This window comes from Lissotriton helveticus, chromosome 2_1 (assembly GCF_964261635.1).
Source record: "Lissotriton helveticus chromosome 2_1, aLisHel1.1, whole genome shotgun sequence".
Taxonomy (NCBI): Eukaryota; Metazoa; Chordata; class Amphibia; order Caudata; family Salamandridae; genus Lissotriton; species Lissotriton helveticus.
The window spans coordinates 1645237615-1645262833 of NC_136059.1; positions in this window are offsets into that span (position 1 = coordinate 1645237615).

Consider the following 25219-nt stretch of genomic DNA (forward strand, 5'->3'; position numbering starts at 1 on the left):
AATCACAATGCAGAATTTATGATTAAAGCCAATCAAAAAGATGGGCAGAAGTGGGTGGAGCTTCCCCCACTATAGTGTATACAGTATCTCTCGACGAGACAGTGCATGCGTTACCTAGGCGAGACCTAAAAAGGAAATTATGAGGGGAAAAACATATTTTTCCTTGTTACACCATTAGGGAAGGTGTTGCATTTTGACACATTTTGACATTCCCAGGTTTACTAGTGCTAGTAAATCTGGGAATGCGTCAAAAATCAGGTGTGGCTGTGTGGTAACACCTACACTCCACCCATGGAATGCCTTGTGTTATTCCAGATTTACTATGCTATCGCTCGAATCAATTTGTTTTAGGATTTTATCACAAATTTGATGTAGATTCCCGCATTGAAAAACCAACTCCCCCAAGTTGGGCCAGGGCTGGCAGGTGGTGCAAGCTATGTCATTGGGGAGATATCCTGCGGGCCTCCCTCCGTAAGCCTGACCCTATCCCCCAGGGCCAATATGTAAATTAGGGGAGGGGTGTACCCGCCCACCTCCCGAGCTTGGTTGAGGCCCTGGGATCCCATCTCCCATGAGCTATATGTTATTAAGTGGATGCATGCTGCTCTATGCTCTTCACCTGGGGTGCAGGTCGCTGGTGGTTGTGTTTTTATAGTTGCATTTTGTGGGCTGAATAATGTGAAAGGAAAGATGTGATTTCTGTTATTAATACTTTGATTAAACATTTTTATGACAATCACTTTTATTGAACATTGCACTGTGTTAATTAATAAAATATACATTTGATTATATATATATATATTTTTTTTTTTACAAAGATATATATCTGTTTTTTATGTGTTGATAGGCTGGACACTTCATGAAGCTAATAACCTAATTTTTAATATTTTGGTGTTCTGACCTTTTGAGACAGTCAATAGGTTTATTTTACTTAACATGGCACCCTTTAAATTATATCAACAAAAATCTAGCCGTACACACCTGTGGGTATGGGGGCCAGGCCATGGCCCTAACCCCCTACCACACAAGGTACTTGAGTTATGGAAAATATATGTACATCATGCCCTATTCTAAGATTTGAAAACTGGTCTGGACGTACATGCTGCTCTTTAGATATTTGAGAGATTGCCCCAGATGTAAGGATACTCCAGTTTCTGTTGACAATTGTCTGTATTGCATTCAAACAAGTCTCATATGTTGTCACACAAATGAGACGACAGGAGGTCGTTTTTTTTTAATGTCTCCAGTAGCAAGTCCCTGGAGCTTTTGTAGGCCTTTTTCGAAGGTCTCTGCATAATCTTTCTTGGAAATTTCTTTATCTGCAATTTGTTATCTAAAAAATGTGTGTGACGACTGTAGTCTTGTTTCTTTGTGCAGGTGTGTCACAACCTCAGAATCTGTCCAACGGGGAGATTGTCTTTTAGGGCTTTTGGGTGACAACGGTCATATCGTAAAACGTTCTTAAGGTCATGGGTTTGTAATATACCTCGCACTTCTTGAGAGTCTTTTTCAGTGATTTTTACCATCAAGTCTAAGAAAGAAATCTCTGCTCTGTTGGTATTCACAGGGAATTAAGAAACTCATCAATGTGATTAATCTAAGAGGAAAACATAGTGGCTTCTCCTTCAGAACCTGACTAAATGTCAGAAATATAATCGATGTAATGTTTCCCTAATGCTATTCTAGTGAAGTATGGATTGGAATTATTAAAGATGTGTTCTTTTTTGTGAATGCATATATGTAGAGACATGCCATGCCTGTAAAAAATATCTAGGAACTCCTAATTCTTTGGTTGAGCCTAACTGGAGTGGTATCACCCTAGTCCAGTGTGGGTGGTTCCCTATGATGAAGCATGCCATGACAAGTTATGGGGGATGCAACCTCTCAAATATCTTAAGATGAGCCTGTAGGTCAAGACCAGCTTTTATATCTTAGAATAAGACAAGCTTTACATATATCTTCCATGACTCAAGTACCTTGCGTGGTGGGGTGTTGTAATCAGAGGGATGCACTTGGGTCTTTTTCTTCTTATATCTCGCATGGTGATTCAGTTGGGCATCCTTTGGCCGTGCGCAGTGTGGGGTTGGCTGCCTGTGGAGGGTTAGGTGCAGGCCAGGACCTGCAGCCAACACCACACACCATGTGTGATGTGCAGTTTGCAATTCATATAGTAATAAAATATTACTTTACATTAACAAAATACCTCGAAATTCACTGAAAGAAACAAAGATTAAAGTGACACTATAGTTAGATATGGTAATATTAACTTGCCTTGCTTTATAAAACATCTTAGATATGAAAAAGCCAAAGGCTAAAGGAATGTTATAGTTAGGTGAAAAGTTCAGTTAAAAATACCATTTTAATCAAACAAAACTATTATTATTCAACAGTTTTAATACATACCATTTTAAACAAAAAAAACTACTGAAGTTCACCAGCTTTAAAACATGCCATTTTAAACTAACAAATCTACTGAAATTCAGCAGTTATCGCAATTGTTATCTCAAGTAACTATAACTCATGCCATAAAGTAACTATAACTCACGCCCTCAAGATGCATTGTTAATTGCTTCCCATATTACATCACTCATGACATGTCCTATGACATCACATATAACATCACTGCAACATCTGAAATTACATAATTCACGACAACACTGTGAATTGTGGGGGCACTAGTTATAGTTACTTTTGGGGCATGAGCTATAGTTACATGAGATAGACATAGCTGAGAATTTCCGTGGTTTTGTTCTTTCAAAATGGTATTTTTAACTGACATTTTTACCTAACCATGATGTCACATAGGTAGTTATAGCTAGGGCCTAGTTTCCATAGAAAAAGCATTTTTTCGACTTGGCTGTATCTTTGGCGCCGTTTGACGAATCTTCAGGAAATTCTTCCCCAAAATTTTTAGGATGATTTGTCAAGCAGGGGCAGAGAAAAAGGGATGGGTGGTAAAAGAAATGGTGTTATATCCCATAGAGATTTCAGACGCACTTACAGCCTGAACCACTGGATGAAATCACACCAGATTTGGCAAAAAAAAGTAGTTTTCGGTACACAAAGCATGATTTAAGTTATTTGGTGTAAATCCATTCAGTAGTTTTTGAGATATTAAAGAAAATCCACATTTGTACATCTAGGGTCATGAAGCTTCCGCAAATAATTATCAGCTTGTGCAGATATCTACAGAGCTCTGATTGGCTACCGACACTTCAACCAAGAAGCATTGGCCACCATTTTGGGACTACAACAAAAAGAACAAGCATTGGCATAGCCAATAGGTCTCGCCTTTGGGACCTTATAAGTGTTTAGTTATCCAGCACAATATCCTTGGTGCAAAAACATCAAGTGTTGCATGGGTAAACACTTATAAGGTCCCAAAGACTATGCCAATGCTTGTGGACAGTTGCGGGGAGATTATGTGATTTGCCTAGAATCACAGGTTGTTGAGCCGACTCTGAGACTTGAACCTGCTACTGGCATATCTAACATAAAGCTACAAACAACATAACTTCCACTGTATCAAAGCTCCATGTGTATAACACTATATAACAGCAAGTATCACATATAAATGTGACAGTCCTCAATCCAAAATCGTCTTATCTTCGTGCAAGGGGCGATGTGGTCTACCCCGAATACGAATCAAAGGGGCCCTCCGGTGAAAGATGGGAAGAAATGGGAGTTTCTTCCCAAATCGGGATTCCAAGGTTTTCTACGGACACATTTCACTACGTAAATCGTAATTGAATATGTCAGCAGAAAACAGTGCGAAATGTGGGGGGAAAACTGCGGAAATCAGTGCGGAAACATGGAACTGAATAGTGCGTTAATGTTTCATCCCAAGAATGCCACATTGCTCCAGTGTCATTATTTTCTGGTGCAGAATTCCCGTAACTGAAGTCCACGAGAATCCAAACGAGTGCCTTAGGTGTGTGGCGATCTCACACTGACAGCAATGGATTTCCTCCAGGTTTCTACTGCAGAGTAGTATGCATATATCTGGCCACGCTCTATAAATGAAGCTATGGCCTTCCACTGAATACTGTACCCAAGCAAAGAGCTGTGCCATGGTACCCCCTCCGGACACCCAAAACTAAACAGTCCTTTGAAGATCATTTCCATCATGAATATTTACACCTTGTTGCCAGGGCAGCTTTGGCAGATCAGGTCTGTATAGTTTCATACAAACTTTTGGTGAAGCAGCTCAGAAACTTGAATTCAGGCTTGCTAGTAAAATAGGAGAGGACAAACCCAGAGGGCAACTCTAAGCAGAACACAGAGCAATTTAGCACAACATTTTCAAAATAGCACCAAGTATAAACCTCCCAGTTAAGAGCCTTTCAGTGGGTGTGCTAAGAAAGAGGGTCATACACTACCCAGCTGCAGACAGGCTACATCAGAGCAGACGGACAAGCTAGAGTTCTTGCGGTCTTTTACAGTGTCTTCTAGAGCCCTAATGTTGTGACAGTTCACGCAGGAACGTAATTTCAAGAAGCTCTGTTTCTAAACCACTTCCAAATGCAAGAACCTCCAAAATTCAGAAAAAACAATTAAATAAATAGGTGGGAACCAGTAACTTCATAAAATCTAGTATGGGTGAAGTGTGAGTACAGACAGAATATCCGAAGAGGGAGGGGGAGAAGGGAGGGGGGAGTGCGAGCAGAGGAGCATGAATCACAGCGATAGAAGACACAATGAAGCTGACCAGGAGGGAGGGGGAAAAGGGAGGTGGTGGTGCAAGCAGAGGAGCCTGATTACAGCAATAAAAACACAAATGGCAGCTGTGCACCTGCACGCACTTGTAAACGCAAGCTGGAGGCCAGCAAAAGCTTCTGGTGGCACTTTTAAAAGCCACCTACTAAATGTCTTGAAGAGACAGCACATGCACTTTCCCAGTGATGCAGGGCAGGGCAGCAAGGAGACTTGCTGTGCTGTGTCACTATTTCATAAATATGCCCCTAAAGTCGTCCCTCTGTCTTGAAAATACATTCAGCTTTTTCTACTAAAGCCAACATATGAATACACAATTAAACAAGGACAACATCCAAAACCTAATTATGATTTGAACACTTTGTGAGTCATAATTAAACTAAGTTTCAAAAAGTGATCTTTTTGATCAGTTCTGCTTCATCTCCCTGGTATTGGTTACAATATGCAGAAATATTCACAGTCAGATGTTCTTTTTCTAAACAGGTGTAGGTGTACCACATGCTTCAATGGGAACAAGTATCCAAATGGACAATACTGTGAATTCAGACAAGTGATTCCCATCATTAACGGACAGTAATTGCAAGGATCACTCCTCTAGCCATCGCCCACTTGAGCTTTATTTGTAGTGGGCTGGCTGTCTGTTCTCCTTACTATGGCAAACAAAAATATGATAGACGGAATGCTTGAGGTGAACTAAGTTGCTGGTGATAGAGCAGGCCCACATCTAAATCCATTCCTTTTTGGCCAACAATGCCACTCCAGATGGAGACAAGCCATATGCAATTCAACCTTGATCTGCTCAAAGACCAATAACCGTGCTCACGCCAATGGGAACACTAGCAGCCCTAGAACGGTTCTAGCCTATTTCGACCTCAATATTGATCAGCAACTTGACTATAATGTCACAGAGAGCCCATGACCCACGTCTGTGCATACCTGTTGCGCTTAGAGAAGTGGGTCATACCAGGTGCATAGCATGGGTTGCCAGTACCCGGGGCAAGGCTAGTATTGTGCCCCCTAACCCCTGACCGATAGCACTTCCTGTGTCAAAATTTTAAAAGAACAAAAATTATTAGTATGACTTTTTTTTCTTTTCAAATTTTGCTCCCCCTAATAATTTTGCTACCGGGACTACCACCTCTGTGCCCCCCCACGCTACGCAACTGGGCCATGCATTTGTAATAAGGTTCAGTAACCACTGTTCAAAATCAAGACAATTCAATGGTGGTGCGGGGAAGAACAAAGTGGGATGTGAAGAGTCAGGGTCTCTTGGTGACACAATCTTAGGCACTTGATACCAAGACAGTAACTTGTGAGGAGCAGACAACATGTCTAAAATCAAGATAGGCCTAGAATCACCTGCTGCACTTCAAACTATGAACAGGTGGGTTGTAGGTAGTCTGTACAAGTACTATGTATGTAGAAATTAGTTTTTCTTTGAGGTCTGGCGTTAGTAGAGACCTTTTGATTTTAGTAAAATTATGAGTATAATATAGTCACTTAAGGGACTGTCAGCCAGCTCTCTTCATTCATGGGTCTGTTGTGTCATTCACATTCTGCTTCCAACCCCTACAACACACAGCATTAGTAAATGGGTCAACCTACTTCAGCAACTGATTACCTTCACTTTGAGTGACTGCATTTTGCTCAAACAAGGTAGTTCCCTTCAGTGCCAGTTTTTTTTTTTTTTTACTTTAGTATGATTTTCGCTCTGTGTTTTGAGCTGCGTATCAGGGCAATTTCTACCAGATCTTCAAGCTGCTTTTGATGTGAAAATAGACCACCTTCTAGCTTTATCAGTTCCTTTTTCTTGTTAATGCATTTAAATTCATTTTAAAGTGGTCTTTGTTAACCGACTGTTGCTGTTTCACAGCATACCAGATTGAGTCAATTTCAAACTATCCTTTGTAAAGTTATCCTCTTTTTAGTATGCATGCAATGAAGTGCATTTTTAACTGCACTCCCATGTGTCATTCTGGTATCTATTTGTATTGAAGACTACAATTTTTCTTGTAAACCAACTTAGGGGCATATCATCAAGATAATTATCGCCACTTTAGCGGACGTTTTCGGACAGAAAGCAGCAATAATTGTATTGCACTATTAGCAAGGTCACGCTATCGCGTGAATCCATGCCTCAGTGCCCTTTTCCTTAATGCCCAGCTTTGCATCTCTAATGAGATGCAAAGTGGGCGTTCCTCCCCAAAATAATGTGAGAAATGTCGCTAACTGACATTTCTCCTATTTATCTAGCCTCACGCTAACCTGCAGAGCGATAAGTAAAGTAGCGCTAACCGCGGTTAATGCTACTTTCCTTACTCCTGCTTTCAGTCTGACCTAGCCATGATATCCAATGGAAGGTGGATATCATGGCTGAGTCTGCCCTGCCAAACGTTGTGCGATTATCGCTGGATTTGGCACATTTGGCAGCTTGCGCCTGGAATTTTATCGCTGTCGAGATAAGCGTTGCTGATAGCACACTATCTCAGCGATAAAATGCAGCGTTAGCCAGCGATAATTATCCTCGCGCTATGCGCGCTGAGCGATAATTATCACCGGCCCTTGCTGATATGCCCCATAGTTTGTATGTCTTGCATGTATGGCTTTCTACTTTGCTTTTAGTGCTCTTTTATATTGCACTTACATAGACATTCAACTATAATATTACTATTTGAAGATGTGTTTTTTTCCTATCTTTCTTTCTATCTCTCTATCTCTCTATCTATCTATCTATCTATCTATCTATCTATCTATCTATCTATCTATCTATCTATCTATCTATCTATCTACCTATCTATCTATCTATCTATCTATCTATCTATCTATCTATCTATCTATCTATCTATCTATCTATCTATCTATCTATCTATCTATCTATCTATCTATCTATCTATCTATCTATCTATCTATCTATCTATCTATCTACAACCCTCTCTGTCTGTCTGTCTTTGCAAGCCTCTTGTCTATCTGTCTTTGCAAGCCTCTTGTTTATCTGTCTTTGTAAGCCTCGCTATCTAGCTTTTCAACACCCTATGTCTATTGGTCATTAAGATTTACAAAAACATTCCAAAAAAGTATTAGCAAAGGCAAGAGGCTGGTAGCCAAGGCAATCTTTTTTTAGGTCTGGGGGCTCACCAAGTTTGATTTGACTAAAACAGTATCTATAACATAGTTAGATATGGGGGCTTACAGACGGACTTCATTCATTAGTGTGTTGTGTGTCATTCACATTTTCTTCTATCCAATCTAGCATGTATAATGAGGCAATTGGTCAGTCTACTTCAGACACTGGCTGACTTCACTGTGAGTTATGGCATACTTCCCTTTCACACGTGGAAACATACACACAAATCACATTGCTTCAGTGTCAGGGGCTACTATTGTAATATGCATTTTATGAGACCCCAAAAATAATTTGGGCTTTAACCATTGTTTTGATCTAAGATTGATCAGGACAGTTTCCACAACAATAACGTTTTGCAGAAATCATAACAGAACAAAACAAGAATTGCCAAAGCCAAAAGACTGGTGGCCAATGCCAGACCTATTGGCTTTGTCAGTGCTTGCTTTTCAAAGGCCAGACTCTTAGACTGCAGAAGCAATTTATTTATAAAGTGCACTTTTCAGAGTTGTTTAAGGGAAGAGTTATGCAATGATAACACAATCTTGTTGGTGACTCAGAAAAAGCATAAAAGTTTGTTTTGCTACAGTATGAGGTACAAGGTCCAAGATAAAACTCTCAGTAATTCCATGTGACAAGATAAATATCCCCTTTATTTGAGCTTACTTTGTCTATGCCTTCACAGATGTTATACACAGATCCTTTGCCAGGGATTGCGTGTCTCTCTTGACTAACCTAAGCCAAAATAAAAAGTACACTCATGGGGCATACAGGCTTTAAGAATGTCAAACTTACTTAAAATTGAATTGTAAAGACAGGCCATAAGTTTTGTAAAGCAACTTGTGTACATATAGGATTTTATGTACAATTATTGCAACCCTATCACAGTGGTCTTATTTGCATTGACTCAAAAATTACAAACTACAGAGAGGACCACAGCAGGTCTCACACTCATAGATGGCTGATTCCATAGAAAGGCAAGCAATGACTGTAGGAAAGTGGGGTTCTGTTTCAGTAACCCCCCCACTTTTTGCCAGACTACTGATGCACTTTTCTTGGTGTGCCCTGGGTCCCTGCCAATCAGGTTCCCAGGGCCTGTGTTCTTTCCCCAAAACTAATCCAATTGGCATCTCTGGCCACAGGTCAGCCCCTGGTAAACGGTACCACAAATACCCAGGGCACTGTGACCAGGGAAGACCTCTAGGGGCAGTATTGTGTCACCCTTAGAGGCCCTGTAACTTTACACACATACGCACTGCCTTTGCAGGCTGCATGTTTGGTGCAGAACAAAGTAAAGAGTCAACATGGAACACATCCCTGTGTGCCATGCCTACAACCCACTGCCCTGGCATAAGATCAGTCGCCCCTCTAGCTGGGTCCCCTATGCCAGTGGTGAGGATACAGGCGCACGAGCTGCCATTAAGAGTATATGGTGCTGGGAGCTTGTCATTACGAACTCCACAGCACCATAATGGCTACACTAAAAACGGAGAAGTTTGGTATCAAACGCCTCAGCACATTAAACCCACACTGATGCCAGTTTGGGATTTATTCAAAAATGCACACAGAGGGCATCTCTGAGATGCCCCCTGAAAACGAACCCACCACTAGTGTCCAGGCTGAGTGACTACTTTCAGCTGCCACCACCAGACATGTTTCTGGACCCCTGGGTCGAGAGCCTGCTGCTCTCTGGAGCCTGAAACAATGCACATCCTGGGACGAGGTGCCAAGTCCCCTCCCCCAGGATGGGCAGGGTTCACGTAGGGGAAGCTTCAAAGGCATGCCACCTCAGTGAGCCTCCCCAGACCATTTGCTGCTTTCAGCAACTGGTCCTCACTGGTTCTACCCCCCACTTTGAGCGGGAGAGCCGGCGCGAAAAACAAGGGAGGGAAAGAGGTGTGCCCATCTCTGCCAACTCCACCCCTCAGGTGGGGGAGGCAAGGTGAAGCACAACTCTGTGTCCCCGCACTCTTGAGGATGGGGGGACCTTGCCAACCAGGGACAGTTTCCTGCCCCCTTCCACGGGAGGGTGGCACTATAGGGGGTGTACCCATCCCAGGGAAGGGACCCATTGGTCCCTGCCCTTTACCTACCTGTAACTCCCCTAAATCTAGTAATTAGGGGGCAACCTGAACCTTGCTTTCTCAAATCCAGCCTGACAACAAGAAGAAAGGAAGAAGAAGGAGGACCGAACAGCCGTGAAGCCATCTAACAAGAGGAAGACGCCCACTGTCTTGGCCCACAGCCCTACCGGCCTGTCTCCCCTTGAACCTGCTTCTGGGAAATCCCGGTGTGTCCTGCGGCCAGCAACCTCGAAAACCTGGGAGGAACTGCCTGCCTTCACTTCCAAAGACTGTTTATCCCGTGAACACCGGAGTTGTTCAACTGAACCCTCTGGCAGCAGCCAGAGACCTCAAATCCAGCCCACTCTGCATCGCCGAACCTGGCCTGAGCTCAAGTACAAAAACACCACCAGGAGGTCACCCTGGCAATCCTGACCCGAGATCCGGTGGCCCCTGACCTGCCTCAAGCCTCCAGCTGATCCCAGCAGTCTAAATCCAGAAGCCCCTTTAACCGCGACCAGGAGCTGGTTAGAAGATCCGACCCCAAAAGGCACCCCTGCACCCGACACCCCACAGCCCTGTGTGCCCAAACTGACAGTGCCTAACCAACCCTTACCTTCCCAACTTACTTCTCCAAGTGGTGATCGCTTCCAGAAGTTCTTCGTCTCCCTGCCTGCAGTGCTTTAGCAAACCAGAGGTTCTCCATAGAAAATAACAGGGTGCCTAACGTCGAAACAGCACTCTGCACCCGGCCGCCCCAGTGACGTTGAGGGTGCACCTTTTGTGCTACTTTCTTTCCCCATTTCCCCATTTGCCCTGACCTAAACCCTAGGAGCTCTGCTCCCACAACCCAGTGGCCTGCTTGCCAGCTGCCACCAGCCGGAGGCCCCCTAACCCCCATTGGATAACATTGGGCCTCAACATTCTGCACCCGGCCGCTCTAGTGCCGCTGAGGGTGCAACAACAGTGCATAACTGACCCTGGGGGACCCTTGAGTCTAACCCCAAAACATTAACTCCCACAGTCGGGCCTGGTGGCTCAGTGGAATAATGTTCAACCTCATGGTCACAGGTTCAAATCCCGGCAGGTCCACGCAGCCCTTCATCCATCTGAGGTCAATAAAATGAGTACCATTAAGTTGGGTAACAATAAACATCTGTTATTCAGCGCCAAGATACCTATGGGTGAACGTGCACTTTACAAATACACATGTTATGTTATGTTACAGTCGATTACTTACCTGTGAACCGATAACATGTGTTTCCTCCATAGGGTAACATTGACAATTTTATTTAAAAAAGTTTCTAAGTGTGGAGTTTTGAAATCTAAAATATTCTTTAAAAATCGCACAAATAACCAAAACGTATTTACTTACCTGTTTGCAGGAAATGTTCCAGTGCTGAATCTAGATATCCAGCACTGAGTTAGAAAAGTAACATAAAAAGTAACTTACCTGTAATTTACTGAAAAAAGCCTATCCATTCAATGTACTGTATTTGCTAAGTGTTGCAACCTACTGCATCCCCTGTAAATCAAAGTACAATTTCTATTGCTTTTTTCAAACTGTTCTATAGTCAGCAACCTATTCCTGAAAAGTATGTAATGCTTACCAGTGCCAGGCTTGCTTGGTTCTGAAAGTAAAACTGGCCAGTGCTTGGTTTATTCTGGCCAGTGCTTGGTTTATTCCTGGCCAGTGCTTGGTTTATTCGGTCTGGCCAGTGCTTGGTCTAGGCTGTTATCTAATGTTTGATCAGATTCACTTTTAAGAATGTATCTTTTTAGGCTTTTCCCCATATTTTAAATTGTTTGTAGTGATGATTTTTTTTTTAAATGGAACTGTAGTAATACTTGGTAAATTGTTTAATGTATTTTTATGTCTGTACTTTTATGATATATTTTATCGAATAAAGTATTACAAATAAAAGTAAAACAACAGTATATTTTTTATACAAAAACAATTGGCCTAGAGTTCAGTTGTTGAGTGTGTTTATTCATTTGCTGACTGAGTGTGTACATCAGATCCTTAACACTGTCCTCTGATACTGCCTTACTGCTCGACCACTCTACCACAAATAGAGAGTAAGATTCTATCTAACTTTAACCTCTGCCTACCTCTGGGGTCACCTGGACTCTGTACACACTATACCTCATTTTGGTATAGTATATAGTATATATAGAGCCAGTTTATAGAGCCAGTTTCCTACAATGACCACCCATCTTTTTGCCTCTTACTAGCTCAACAGTATCAAAGCATTAGCAGGAAGCTTTATATTTTAGGTGGAAGCCTGCCATCCCCATATAAATACTTGTCTCTAATTCCCTTATCATAGAAAACGTTTGTGTTCTCTAGTCACGTGTAATAAAGAAATTACATAGCTGTTCAACTAGCTTATTACAGTTGGGTTTGTCTGTTGAGTTCTGATGTCACAATGCGGTCAGCTCCAGTCGCCAATGTGAAAAAGGCAGTTCATGATGCATTTTGAACAAGGAAAACAGGAACAGAGGTAAAGAGTGAGAAGGAGAAGGTTAATGGAGAGAAATTAAAAATAAAGAGGCAGTCCAAGAGGGACAGAGAGAGGGAGAGAAAAAAAAGAGAGAGGTTTAAAGAGAAAGGATAGCCAGTGGAAGAGAGTGAAATAGCAACAGAGGGGGGAGAAGAAAGAGGGAGGGGCAAGAAAGAGACATAAAAATGTGGTAGTGACTGAGAAAGAGGGATGGGTAAAAGAGAGAGAGGAGGACGAGGAAGAGTGTGCAGGACATACTTTAGTGAAGCTGAGTATTTAGCGCTGGAACTACTGGTGTCACAGAGTGAACCAAAGAGAGGCCATAAAGTATCTCGTAATTGTTTGTGAGGAGAAGAGAGGAGCTGACAGTGCCAGAGCAGTGCAGCCATCCCACTCATGAACTGGAATGGGTGAGCTGTATGACACTTCCCCTAAATTTGAGAGTGGTGTGCAGGGAAGCACATTCAGCAAGAGGTGGAAGGGGGCGGAAGGCTGAGTGACGGTAGGGATTATAAAAACCCCAGCCCAGTCTATGCGCTTGGTGGCCACATGATTACATTGATCGAGGCCAGATGCAGAAACATGATGTTCTAAAGCACTCCTGAAACCAAGCCAAATTTAATCCCACTAGAGCCAAGAGAGAGAGGTTTCTGCCCCACTACCAAGGATAGCCATGTTACTGGGCACTGTTGTGCTTGAGGTGTGTCTGACTTTGAGTAAAGATGATTAAAAGCATGCTTTGGTCATTTTGTTAAACATTTATTCAGGGAGTACAAAACAGTAGGAGCAGTATATAAAGGGGGTGGGTTCGGATGTTTAAGCTAAATAACTTGAATCCGTTTGGGAATTGTGCAACTCTTTAGTCTTAAACTAAACATGACGCAGGAGGATGCTGAAAAAAACCTTGCAGAGCTCTTCTAGTGCGCTTTTGTCTGTTATGGCAAATCACCTCAATAGTAAGGTAGCTCAGTGAACAATGCTTGCATTGTAGAGATCTTCCTGTAACCTAAAGGGCATCTGAAATTTGGCATGCAGACTAAGGCTCATTTCAGACTTGTATTATTGAAGAAGGGGAAAGGTAGCTGGTGAGAAATCCAAAGAGTTTAAATGGGCAAATGTAATTTACATGCCTATATTTTTGACATATTTTATTTAAAATGGTGTTTCCTACCTGATGTTCGTGTGTTGAATTACTATCCGGAATGATAGTACAATTTTGAAATTTCAGTATTGACTTAACTAAGGTAAATATTTCATGGTTTACACAAGGACAGCATCAAATTTATTGATATGAAGTTTTTGGAGAAAGTTTTACTGTGGTCATCAAAACTCGCCGATTACCATATTCAAGGGTTACTCTGATAAAGTTAATAAACAAGCGCTCATTTACACCCCATCTTGACAAATAATGTAGCTCCAGATTGGCTTGTGGCTTGTGTCATCTTTCGTGTTGTTTTGTGTATGTATGTAGTTGCGCGCAGCACAACCCTAGGGGTCGGGTTATTGTCTCAGGCTTCTTGTGATTTATAACAGGTACCTAGGACTATGGGAGAGAACGATAAGTGTGATCTAGCTGAACTAGCAGGTTGTGTTTTGATAGGAGAGAAGCTGATTTGCTAAAAAAGCAGGCTTATCCTTAAGTGCCAATGCTGTTTGCTGAAGTGCGAAAGCAATGTATATAAACACGGATTTAGACTGACAGAAATATCCAGCAGGACAGGCAATATGTAAACGTGTTTCTATAAACCTTTTTCCGTTTCCCTGAGAAGGTAACATTGGAAAACGGATTTATTGGTATTGAAAGGAAGCTCGACACAGCCATATATATATTTATACCTTTAATGTCAGCGTTGCCAGCCAAACCCCTCCCAAAAATGTTTGTTTTGTTTAGCTCATTTTGATGATGTGTTGTGGCCTTTCCCCATATTTTTCAAAGTCTCCGTATGTAAGCAACCGTTCCTACACTGCGAGGTTTGTGACTTCCCATCTGTACTAAATGATCTTCTTTATCTGAAACCACATAATTTGGCTCATTATGTTACTGCTTTGGACGTGTTGTTTGTCTGCCCTTTTGACTCACAGTTTACTTTAGCACAACAATTTGTAGTAAATATGTTGTATAAAACCCACCATTTGAATCCATTTTTTTCCTATATTTTCTTGCGTGGGGAGAACCCCGCCTGCACCCTCTTTTTGCAGTTCGGGCTCGCTCGCTTCGCTCACTCGCTTAATACATTAGGGTATAACATTTTATGCCGCACCACTTTCAAAATCCAACAGCCGCCACTGGTATTACTGCAGACCTTCTTGTGAAAATAAAATATATAACCCAAATCCTCCCAAACATAGCCTGAAAGTCAGACCCGTGCCATTTGTCATCTAAAAGCCACAGAAAAATAAAAACATCCAAACCTGAAAGTTTTAATTCTATGACGGGCAGGGAAGAGGAGGATTAAGCTTAACTTTCTCTTCCCTTTAGTTGAACAGTCGCTCAGTACTGACTAAAGTTAACAAGCTACATTAACCATAAGTCCAACTGCCATGACAAACTTGTGGCATGAATCCACCACCCACTTTATTTTTTTATTTTTTTTAAAAGTTTTGTATAGCGCTAGGTATCAGAGAGCTTCACATACATATTGTGCAAAGCCGAAGGGCCTTACATTACCTAGAAGGCTGACAGTAAGTCAGCAAACCACGGATAAAGAATACAGTATGACCAATAAGTAACTGTGTAGCGGAGAGGAGGGGAAAAAAAAAAAGAAAAACAGGGAGATTAGCATAGTCCGTTCACCAACAATCCTTGAATGGGAGTCAACTCGGGGTATTGAGGTCAAGGTTAGTTGACGTTGTTCAGGAAAGTATTTGTTAAGGAGATGGAGTTTGAGGTCTCTTTTGAAACAAGAGAAGGAGGGGTTGCATCTGAGGACTCCCGGGAGAGCGTTCCATATCCTGGGAGCGTTACCGGAAAACGATCGGTATTGGGTGGTTTTCTTTTTCATTTTTGAAGGAATGAGAAGGAGTGAGTTGGAGCTTCTCAGTGTTCTGGTTTGACCTGCTCTTACCAGTTTGTTGTTCAGGTAGTTGGGAGCCGGAGAGTGGAGGGTTTTGTGTGTGATGCAGGCCAGCTTGTAAATACATCTCCCTTCCATGGGAAGCCATTTGAGAGAGTTGAGAGCTGGAGTGATGTGATCAAATCTTTTTACTCCAGATACAAGTCGAGCGGCCATGTTCAGCACTGCCCTTAGAGGGGCTAGGTGAGCTTTTGGAGTCCCTGTAGGGATGGCGTTCCCGTAGTTGATTTTAGAGAGAACCAGGGATTGAACTACTGTCTTGAGGTCATCATGGGGAAGAAAACGTTTCAATTTCTTGAGGTGTTTTATAGAGAAAAGTGCACTTTTAGCAGAGTTTTTGATGTGGGCCTCCATTGACAGGTTCTTGTCCAGGGTGATGCCTAGGGACTTAACTGAGTCGGATAGAACGAGGGGGCAGTTTAGGGCAACCAGATTCTTGAGACACTCTTGGATAGGACAATGGTTACTTTTTGGAGAGAATAGGATCAGTTCCGTTTTATCTGGGTTGAGCTTTAAGTGATTGACGTTGAACCAAGTTTGGATCTCCGTTAGAGTGGTATTGAGGTGTTGGATGTCATCGGGGGACTTTATTTTGAAATAGATTTGGGTGTCGTCCACATAAAGGTGGTAACTCACTCCAGCATTTTTCAAGATGATTGTGAGGGGCTCCATGAAGAGATTGAAGAGGGACGGGGAGAGGATTGAGCCTTGTGGCACCCCAAGTGTGACTTTTGTCAGCTTCGATAGACAGGATTTGATTTTAATTTGTTGCGAGCGATGCTGGAGGAAAGAGGTGAACCATTTGAGTACAGTACCATTTATGCCGGAGCGCTTCGACAAGGTCTCTAGAAGAGCTAGATGATTAACTGTGTCGAATGCCGCAGATAGGTCAATAAGGATGAGTAGGCAGGCATCACCATCATCTAAGGCTTTGCGAATGTCGTCCGAGACGTTGAGTATGGCTGTTTCAGTGCTACAGCCTTTCCTGAATACTGATTGAAAGGTGTCAAGGAGGTTGAACTCATCAATGTGTTTATTGGGTTGGTGGAGAACACATGACTCCAATGTTTTTGCAAGGAATGGGAGGTTTGAGATAGGTCTGAGGTTGTTCAGATCATTAGGGTCGGCCCCTGGTTTCTTGAGAATGGGTGTGATTTGTCCTAGCTAAAGGGAGTCTGGGACACAGCCTGAGGTGAGAGAGGCATTGATGATTTTTGTCCAGAAAGGGGAAATGGTGTGGTTGAGTTCTTTTATGATTGTGGAAGGGAGGGGGTCCATGGTGTGGGAGGAAGGTTTTAGATTAGAAATTATCTTGAAGACCTCGTTTTCCGCCATTTGCTCAAAGTCGGACCAGTGTGCATTGTTTTTTAGCTGGAGGCCAGTCTGATTGTCCTTGTACAGAACTCTTTCTGTGTTGTTGGGGGAAGTAGAAGGGGGGCAGGTAATGAGGGAAGGAGTGTTTGTGGTTTGAATGAAGGATTGATCAATTTTCGAGACTTTATTGGTGAAGAAGGTGGCACTTTCTTCACATCGCTCATTTGTGGCTTCGATATCTTGAGAGGGGGTGCCGTTAGTTTGGCTTTTGACAATGCTGAAGAGTTCTCTCGGTCTGTTTTTCACCAGATCTAGTTGGCTATGGAAAAAGGACGCCTTTTCCCTGAAAATGTGTTTTTTGTATGCCTGCCGAGCAGATCTAAGTTCTGTTAGGTGTAAGGTCAAGGGGTTAAGCCTCCAAGCCCTTTCAGTTTGTCTGAGTTGGCGCCGTTCATCGTTTAGCTCCACGTTGAACTAGGGTTTCGATTTGTTTTGCCTCTGTTGTTTGAGTTTGAGTGGAGCGACTTGGTCTAAAACCTCTGTCATTTTTTAGGTGAAGTGTGTAGTGAGGTCATCAGCCGTCCATGATGAGGGGTGGAGTTGGAGACGAGGATGAATCATGGATTCAAGTTCAGATAAAGGGATTTTTTTGATGTTTCTGGTCAAGAGTTTAGGTTTGACATCACGGATAGGTTGGTGGCTGACAGGTGTGTCAATCCTGAAAAGAATGAGGTGGTGTTCGGACCAGTCAATGGGAGACATCTCTCTCGGAGAGACCAGTTCGTTGTTGGTAATGATCGCATCGAGTGTTGCACCTTTGATGTGAGTTGGCTTATTGCAGAGTTGTTTGAGGTTATGTATTTCCAGAAGGTTTGATAGGTTCAGGACAGTGGAGTCTTATGGGTCGTTCCAGTGGATATTGAGGTCACCCAGGGACACGTCTTTGGTATCTGTCAAGGAGAACCGTGTTATTAGGTCTGTTAGTTCTTCGGGAAAAAGAGTACATTCTCCAGGCGGATGGTAGATGGTGTGGAATTTGATGGATGAGGTGCCCTTAATGGTGAGTTCGACACCCAGGTATTCAAACAATAGGTATTCTGCAGGTTTGAGATTGGTAATCTGTATTCCAGCTTTGTGGATGATGGCTAGCCCCCCCCGTTTTGATCGGCCTGTCTTGTCTGATTATGTTGTACCCTGGGGGGGTGAGGATGTCAAGGATGGGGGTAGAGTGGACATTGAGCCAGGATTCTGTGAGGAAAGAATGTCAATATCTTCAGCGAGCAGAGCTTCAGCAATGTCAGTGGCGTGTTGTAATGCTGTTCTGCAGTTAAGGAGCATACAAGAGAGAGGGCGGGGAGCCTCGATGATGGGGTGAGTTAGGTGGATAGAGGTGTATTGAGCAGGGGGTCTGGGCGAGTGGACAGTATTAGGGATTCTGTTTGTGCCAATAATAACAGGGATGTGGAAAGGGGAAGACTTCTGTTTGGAAGCGAGGTAAGAGTCATTGATCTCATCTGGTTTCGGTACCGAGAAGGGCTGCCTATCCCAATTGGGACTAAGTGTCTGACTCGCTGCTGGACTGGGGGGTCGAGGGGTGCTTTGGGGGGGGCATGAGATGTGTATTGAGTGGGGCCAAGGGAGGTGTATTGGGTGGGGTAGGGGCCATGAGAGGTGTATCGAGAGGGGCCGTGGGAGGTGTATTGAGTGGGGTAGAGGCAGGAATACCCAGGGGGAGGGATCACGGTGACTTGTCTCTGTTGAGGAGGTTTTGCTGTAAGTGAAGGAAATCAGCAGTAAGGGAGTTAATTTTCCTCTCCATTCTGTTCAGTTGCTGTGTTATTGCACTGAAAAAGTTTGAGGTTTTAGGCAGGGGTCGAGACAGACTAGGGTCTATGGAGGTAGATTTAACAAGGGTTAGGGATAGGATGGAGTCCCTGGGATTAGGAGAGGGGAGAGGTTTTACACAGGGAGCCGGATTAGTCATGTTCCCATTCGAGGAGTTCAGGGGAGGAGAAGTGGGACTAGTGTCCAGGAGAGGAGGGCGAGAAATTCTAGGCAGGGCGTCCGAGTTCTGGGCAAAGTCAGAGAGATTAGCGGTGGTGGTAGGTTGTGTACACATAGTATTGGGAGTGGCGTTCGACCCGGGGGGAGTCCGGGTCGGGGGAACAGGGACTGAGTAGGGGGTCAGGGAAGAAAGTGAGGAACGGTTCAGATTATCAGGGGTAGGGAGGGGAGTCTATTCCAAACAGGAGCCAAGAGGGAAAAAGGGAAAATCAGGGTAGCCCTCCACTCATATACAATTCAATTCAAAAATACCCTGTCCCTGGACACTCAAAATAGGTACTTGTTTTCAACAATGTAGTGGCTATATGTCAATATCTACGCCAACGTGAACAAGGGGCGGATCACGTTTTCCATGGCGCACGCATTAAGTGGTTAATCGGTTAAAAGAAGGAATACAAGGATATAAAAGAGGTGTGCACGACAAACTTCAACTTTTAATATCTACTATTGTGTCACCAGACTTTATCAGTTTACTATTCAGGTGTGATATCCTATCGCGTCCTATTCTAAAAACTAGAGAGATTCCTTGTGAGCTTTCAAAAGGACAGTCAACACGAACATAGAGTGATTTCACAGTTTTCACAATACATCCTCAATCAGACCTGAAAAAATGAAAAATGTGTGAAGAACAAAATGACACCTCACGGGCTCACCACCCTCGGGGCCACTGGCAGGTACTCACCAGGTTACACCCCTTTTATCTTCATAGGTAGTCATTTTGTTCAGAAAAAGAAAAATATAAAGTGTCCAAAAGAAAAGAACAGTTGTGTAAAGTGCGAAAGTGGGGAGGGGAGTGTCTGAGGGGATTTCAGTCGCAGGAGGGCTAAGGTCAGAGACCAAACTATCTGGATCGGCCATGTGGGGATTGTTAGTTGTGAGTTTGTTGCTCTTGGTGTGCTCAGTTGATGTGATCGTGGTGGGTATTTGGCGACGGAGAGTAATGAGGAGCGCTTGACAGGTAAAATTAGAAAAGTGAGAAGACTGATTAATTTACTTCAGTCTGGGTTCATGGTTTCGCTCGATTTTGTTCCAGCAGACTGCCTCGGGATCGGGAAGTCTCCTTTACTGATGGAGGAATGAAATGGGGAGTGTGCGGCGCTTCATCTCATATCTAGTAAAATGGAGCCAAAACACAAGGAACTGAACACAGTAGATGTGAAACCCATAAGGCATGTTGCAGTACTTGTGTTAACACAGAGGTGCTATATAAAAATGGATTTGCCCCGAGATGACCGACTTTAGTCCAGACACTGAAGAAAGCTTTGTATGCAAAAAAACCGTAATCAAATCTATAGGACGAAGAAAGACAGTTACATTTGAAATGCCTCCCACATGTCACGTTCAGGCCATTCATCCATTGACTTTTGCACCGTTCACAGTGAGAAATAAACGCACCTGATAATGGAAAAGAAATTGGAGAAACGAGCGAGAAGGCCAGTCGTGACTGGCAAGCCGGGTGGGGGAGTGGGAGGGGGTTATTTTCACGGGGAGGGAGGGAAAGTGGGATGGTAATATATCAAAAAAAATTAAAAACGTACCTTCCTCCCACTGCTTCCTCCGGGTCACGTGACACCGCTCCTGCGGCTCCCGGCTGGGCCTGCGTTGAACCTAGGCAGCCTACCTCCCACTCCCCTAAGCCAATCACAGCACTGCAATGGCAGCGTTGTGATTGGTGCTGCGAGGCGGATGGCGCCCAGCCGGGTGCCTGTAGGCCAGGGAGCCATTTTCTCTATGCAGGCTGCATGCAGCCTACATAGAGAAAAAGAGAGGATGCGCAACTGCGCATGACTGGTTTGGTCGGCCCTGGGGCCGAACAAACAGTCAGCACCAAAGACAGTGGGCTGGCCAAGCCTCCCCTGCACTCATGCAGGAAAGCCCACCCACCTGCCACCAACCAGGCACTCCAGGCACTCCTGCTTTCTCGCCGTGCGAGAAGCAGAAATATGAAATGGCTGTTTTGCCATTTTATATTTCTCCTTCTCGCACGGCGAGAAAGCAGTGGGGCGACGCCCCCACACGCCAATGGAGGGGTCGCCAGTGGGCACAGTTAAGAATCACTAATAGTGTTCTTATTTGCTTGTTGTATTGTTACAATACTATTCTTTTTTCATACCCAGGAAGCATTGTACAATAGTTCTACTGTTTAAATATTAAGTTCCTGTCCAAGTGTCTCTTGCACTGAAGACGCACCCTTGATCTAACACATCTACGATTTTGTTCATTGTACCTCTCTATAGAGCTAAATTACACCTTGTTTGTGATGTAGAGGAGGGTGATAGGCACATCCATGGTATTGCTGAAAGCCTTGTGGACAGAGTGTAAGTCCATTGAGGTGTTTAACCTATCCAGACAGCTTATTGCTGCCATGAAATTACAGAAGGGAGGCATGCTAGCATAAGGGAACATGTTGGTGGGAATGTTTTTTAATGTCTTATTATCCAGGACATGTATTGTTATAATGAAGTGCATACATTTTGGTATTCTGCTAAGTACAAACTTTATGTTTTATTAAGCTGAATCAATAAACTTGAAACTACAAAGATGTGATGCAACACAGTGCAGAAAACCAAAGTTGCTGTGCTGCATTGTGTGAGAGACAGAGAGCAGGAAAGCACCATAGGTACTAAAATATCGCACTTTCCTGCTTTCTTCGTCGTGCTATATCTAATTGAAACAATTGCCCCATGTGACTCACTTCTAACAATACCTCCTGTGTATTTCCAAAGTATTTACCTTAATTATGTCTGTAATATAATCTAATCCCAATCATGTATTAGTGGAGGGGTGGCTATGATGTCACATCGAATGGCCACCTAGGGTCCGGGCTCTGCTGCACCGGGACCTTCAAACGCCTTTTTGGCGTTTCTGAGGCTCTGCAGAGGGCCCTCCTTGCGCGAACAGCTGGCGGAAGATGGCGGAGTGCTCCGTTGCTGCTCTCTTTTGACTGTCCAGCATTATTGGACTTAATATTGCTGTCGCGGTCGCTTCCTCAGAAGCGGCCACCATCTTGGAATGTTCCAGATTGCGGTTTTCGGCATGCATGACATGCTGTGAGTTTTCAGAATTTTTTTTCTTTCGATCCTCTCTTCTTCTTTCTTGGTTCTTCTGGAAGCCTTTCACAGCAGTCTGTTCTACTGCTAAGTGTTTAATGGTTTGGAGGCGTGGCCAAGGAGCTGATAATGGTGGACGCCTGAGCTTGGAGCTCTGCGCCGGCCCACCACTTCTCAGAATTATCCATTGGCGCCCGGAGACCGTCCCGCAGCGGCACTGACAGTGCCGGGGAATTGAGGGTCAGGCTCCGGTGCTTCCAGCGGCTCCAGATTGCGGGGGGAAGTACTTGAAACCCTCATGGCTGCCGGAACCGGGAAGCTTCAAGATGGTGGCCCAGGTCTGATTGACGCCTGGAGACCGCGGTGGAGCCTGGAGGCTGCTGGGGCTTTTTCTCCAACCTGCGATACTCTCTCCGCCGGCTGTGCTGAACCGCGGTGCGTTGTGCCGGTGCTGACAAGGGCCCGGCGGCGCATCCCAGGCGCAGTGATGCTGCCGTAATTGAGGCATCTGCAATGGTGTACGGCCCCTGGAGTTGAGGTGCGGGATGGGGAGCGTGCTCAGAGCCTATGTCGGGGCTTGGGGGATCGGAGACTAGGCCTTGCCATCGGCCTTATTGGAGCAGGAGTGCCTGTAGTCCCTGCTGGCTGGGCCAAGGCGTGGAGGACTGGGGTTCCCCCCATGGAGCCCGGGGATCGGACTGAGAGTGTGGCTTCACTGTGCATGACTGTGGCCTGGAGATTATCCCTGGAGGTGGGCCTGGGGCTTGAGGTGCCTTGTCAGTGGGCCTTAAATAAGCAATGTGGAGGAACGTATACGGCCAGTTTGATAGGCTGTTTCCCGCTTTTGAGTGCAGGGGGAATTCGCATCTGGTGGTCCCTTTGACTGTGTCCTTGCCAGCCACCGCCCTGTAGAGTGGAGGGCCTCCTTGGAGAGAGTGGGGACACCGTGGGGGGGGGTGCACCCCAGCTTGTGGCGCAAGTAGCAGTGGGAACGCCGCAGACTAAACCCGTGTGGGGGCTGCCCTGAATGCTGGTGTGAGCGTGGTCTGGGTGGAGTCCCGACGACCAAGTTGTTGCAGGAACACGCAAAGTGATTAGCTTTTTTAGAGGAGTGACTGTGCTAGGGATTAGGATCAGGCCCTCCTAAGTACCCCAGGTCTGCAACGTAGCTCGCCAGGTGGAATAGTGAAGCCAGCTGCTGGGTGTTCTTCCCCCTGGGCGTGGTCCAAGAGCTGTGGGGTTGTCTAGCGCCATGGGAAAACCACGGGCCGGCAGGTTGGGGCAACACATGACCCAGAGGACAGTGCCTAGGAGCAATCCCAAACTGCCACGGAGGACCTGGTACAGCAGCAGCCGGGCAAGATACTGGGGCTATTGCAGACACGAAGGCCACCCCCCATCAGGACATCAGTACGGTGGCAGTGGGGCTTGGCCTCCTGCGAGAAGAACATAAGAAACTCTCTGAGAGGGTGAAGGAGACTGAATCTGACATTACAGCGAAAGCCCCTGCCCAAAAAGCCCTGGAGCAGCAGCTGGGAGCCCTCACAGACAGGGTGGGTGTCCTGGAGCGGAGAGCTGAGGATGTGGAGGCACGTAACAGCCGGAACAACATTCAAGTCCTGGGCCTGCTGGAAGGAGTTGATGGTGGTGACATGGTGTCCTACCTGGAACAGTGGCTGAAGACTGAGGTGGCATCCAATGGCCTCTTAACCTTTTGTACCTTCGAGAGCGGCCACAGAGTACCGGCAAGGCCCCCGGCTCCGGGGCATCCACCGAGGCCAGTGGTGGCCTGATTAGTCCATTTCAGGGACAGGGATGTGTTACTTCAAAAGGCACGTGCAGAGGGCCCCTACACCGTTAATAACAGTAAAATCTCCCTCTTTCTGGTCTATACTCTGGAGGTGCAGAGGAAGCAGGCCTCGTTCCTGGAGGTCAAGAAGGTCCTGAGAGAGGAGGGTCTCCAGTACTCTCTGATGTTCCCTGCCCAGTTGCGAATCACCTTGGATGGTAACACCCACTTCTGTGGCAGCCCGAGTGAGGCTGTATCGAGGCCTATAAGATCAGGGGCCCCTGGCCCGTGGGTACCCAGTCTGCGATGGGGAAAACAGCAGAACTTGGAAAGGGCTCCAGAAGACGCTCCCGTAGAGGAACCCCTAAGAAACCGACCTTGTTGCAGACCGAGAAGGAGAGCGCTGAGGCCCTGCAGGTGGTGGCGGCGCTCATGGTGAAAGGTCAAAATATCGATTCCAAAATATAGACTAACCTAAATATCGACTCCAAAATATAGAATAGACAAAATATCGAATGGACAGAATATAGACATCAAAAATATCGTTTTGAAGGTAAGTAATGTAACATCGTTTTAAAAAATATAGACAGTCAAAATATCGAAGTATATAATATAGGGCCATGTAGGTGGCCAAATACCGGTCAGTAACGGCCGATTTCGGCCGTTACCAACCGGTATTTGTAGTTTCAGATGTAGGGGGCAGATAATTACCGATTCTGTAAATTTACCGAATCTGTAAATTACCGAATCGGTAAATGTACAGAATCTGTAATATGGGATGTAGGTGGCACTGGAAACAGTGCCACAGGCCCTTAGGAATTCGTTATTTACCATGAAATACTATTGCATGGTAAATAACGAATTCCTATGTACATGCACATCTGTGCATGTACACCTGTGCCATGTGGCACACATACATGCCCTTAGGGCATGTATGTGTGTCACATGGCACACAAGCCAGACTCAGGGGTGCAACAGGGTGTCAAAGTGACACCCTGTCCCCCTTGACAAATCGGTAATTTTACCGAATCGGTATTTACGGATTCTGTAATTGCCATTGATTCCTAATTGCCCATAGGAATCAATGGCAATTACCGAATCAGTAAATACCGATTCGGTAATTACCGAATCTTAACGATTCAGTAATTGTTACTGAATAATTACCTACATGGCATTTACCAATTTGTAAATACCGAATCGGTAAAATTCGGTATTTACGATTCGGTAAATGCCATTTACCTACATATGGCCCATAGTTTATTAAAAATATCGAATTCTTAATAATATCGAATTTTTAAAGTGTTTTGTATGTTAGTATATGTGTGAAAAGTGCATATATTTTTGTAATTTATTTTAAGTAATTAATTTTATGTTATTTAATTTTTGCGTAATTTAATTCTGTAGTGGGTTTATAGGGGAATAGGGTGGGAAGTAATTTAATTATAATTAATTAAATATGTTAATTAATTAATTGGTATTTATTTAGAATAAATTGTTAATTAATTTTTAATTGATAATTAATTAATT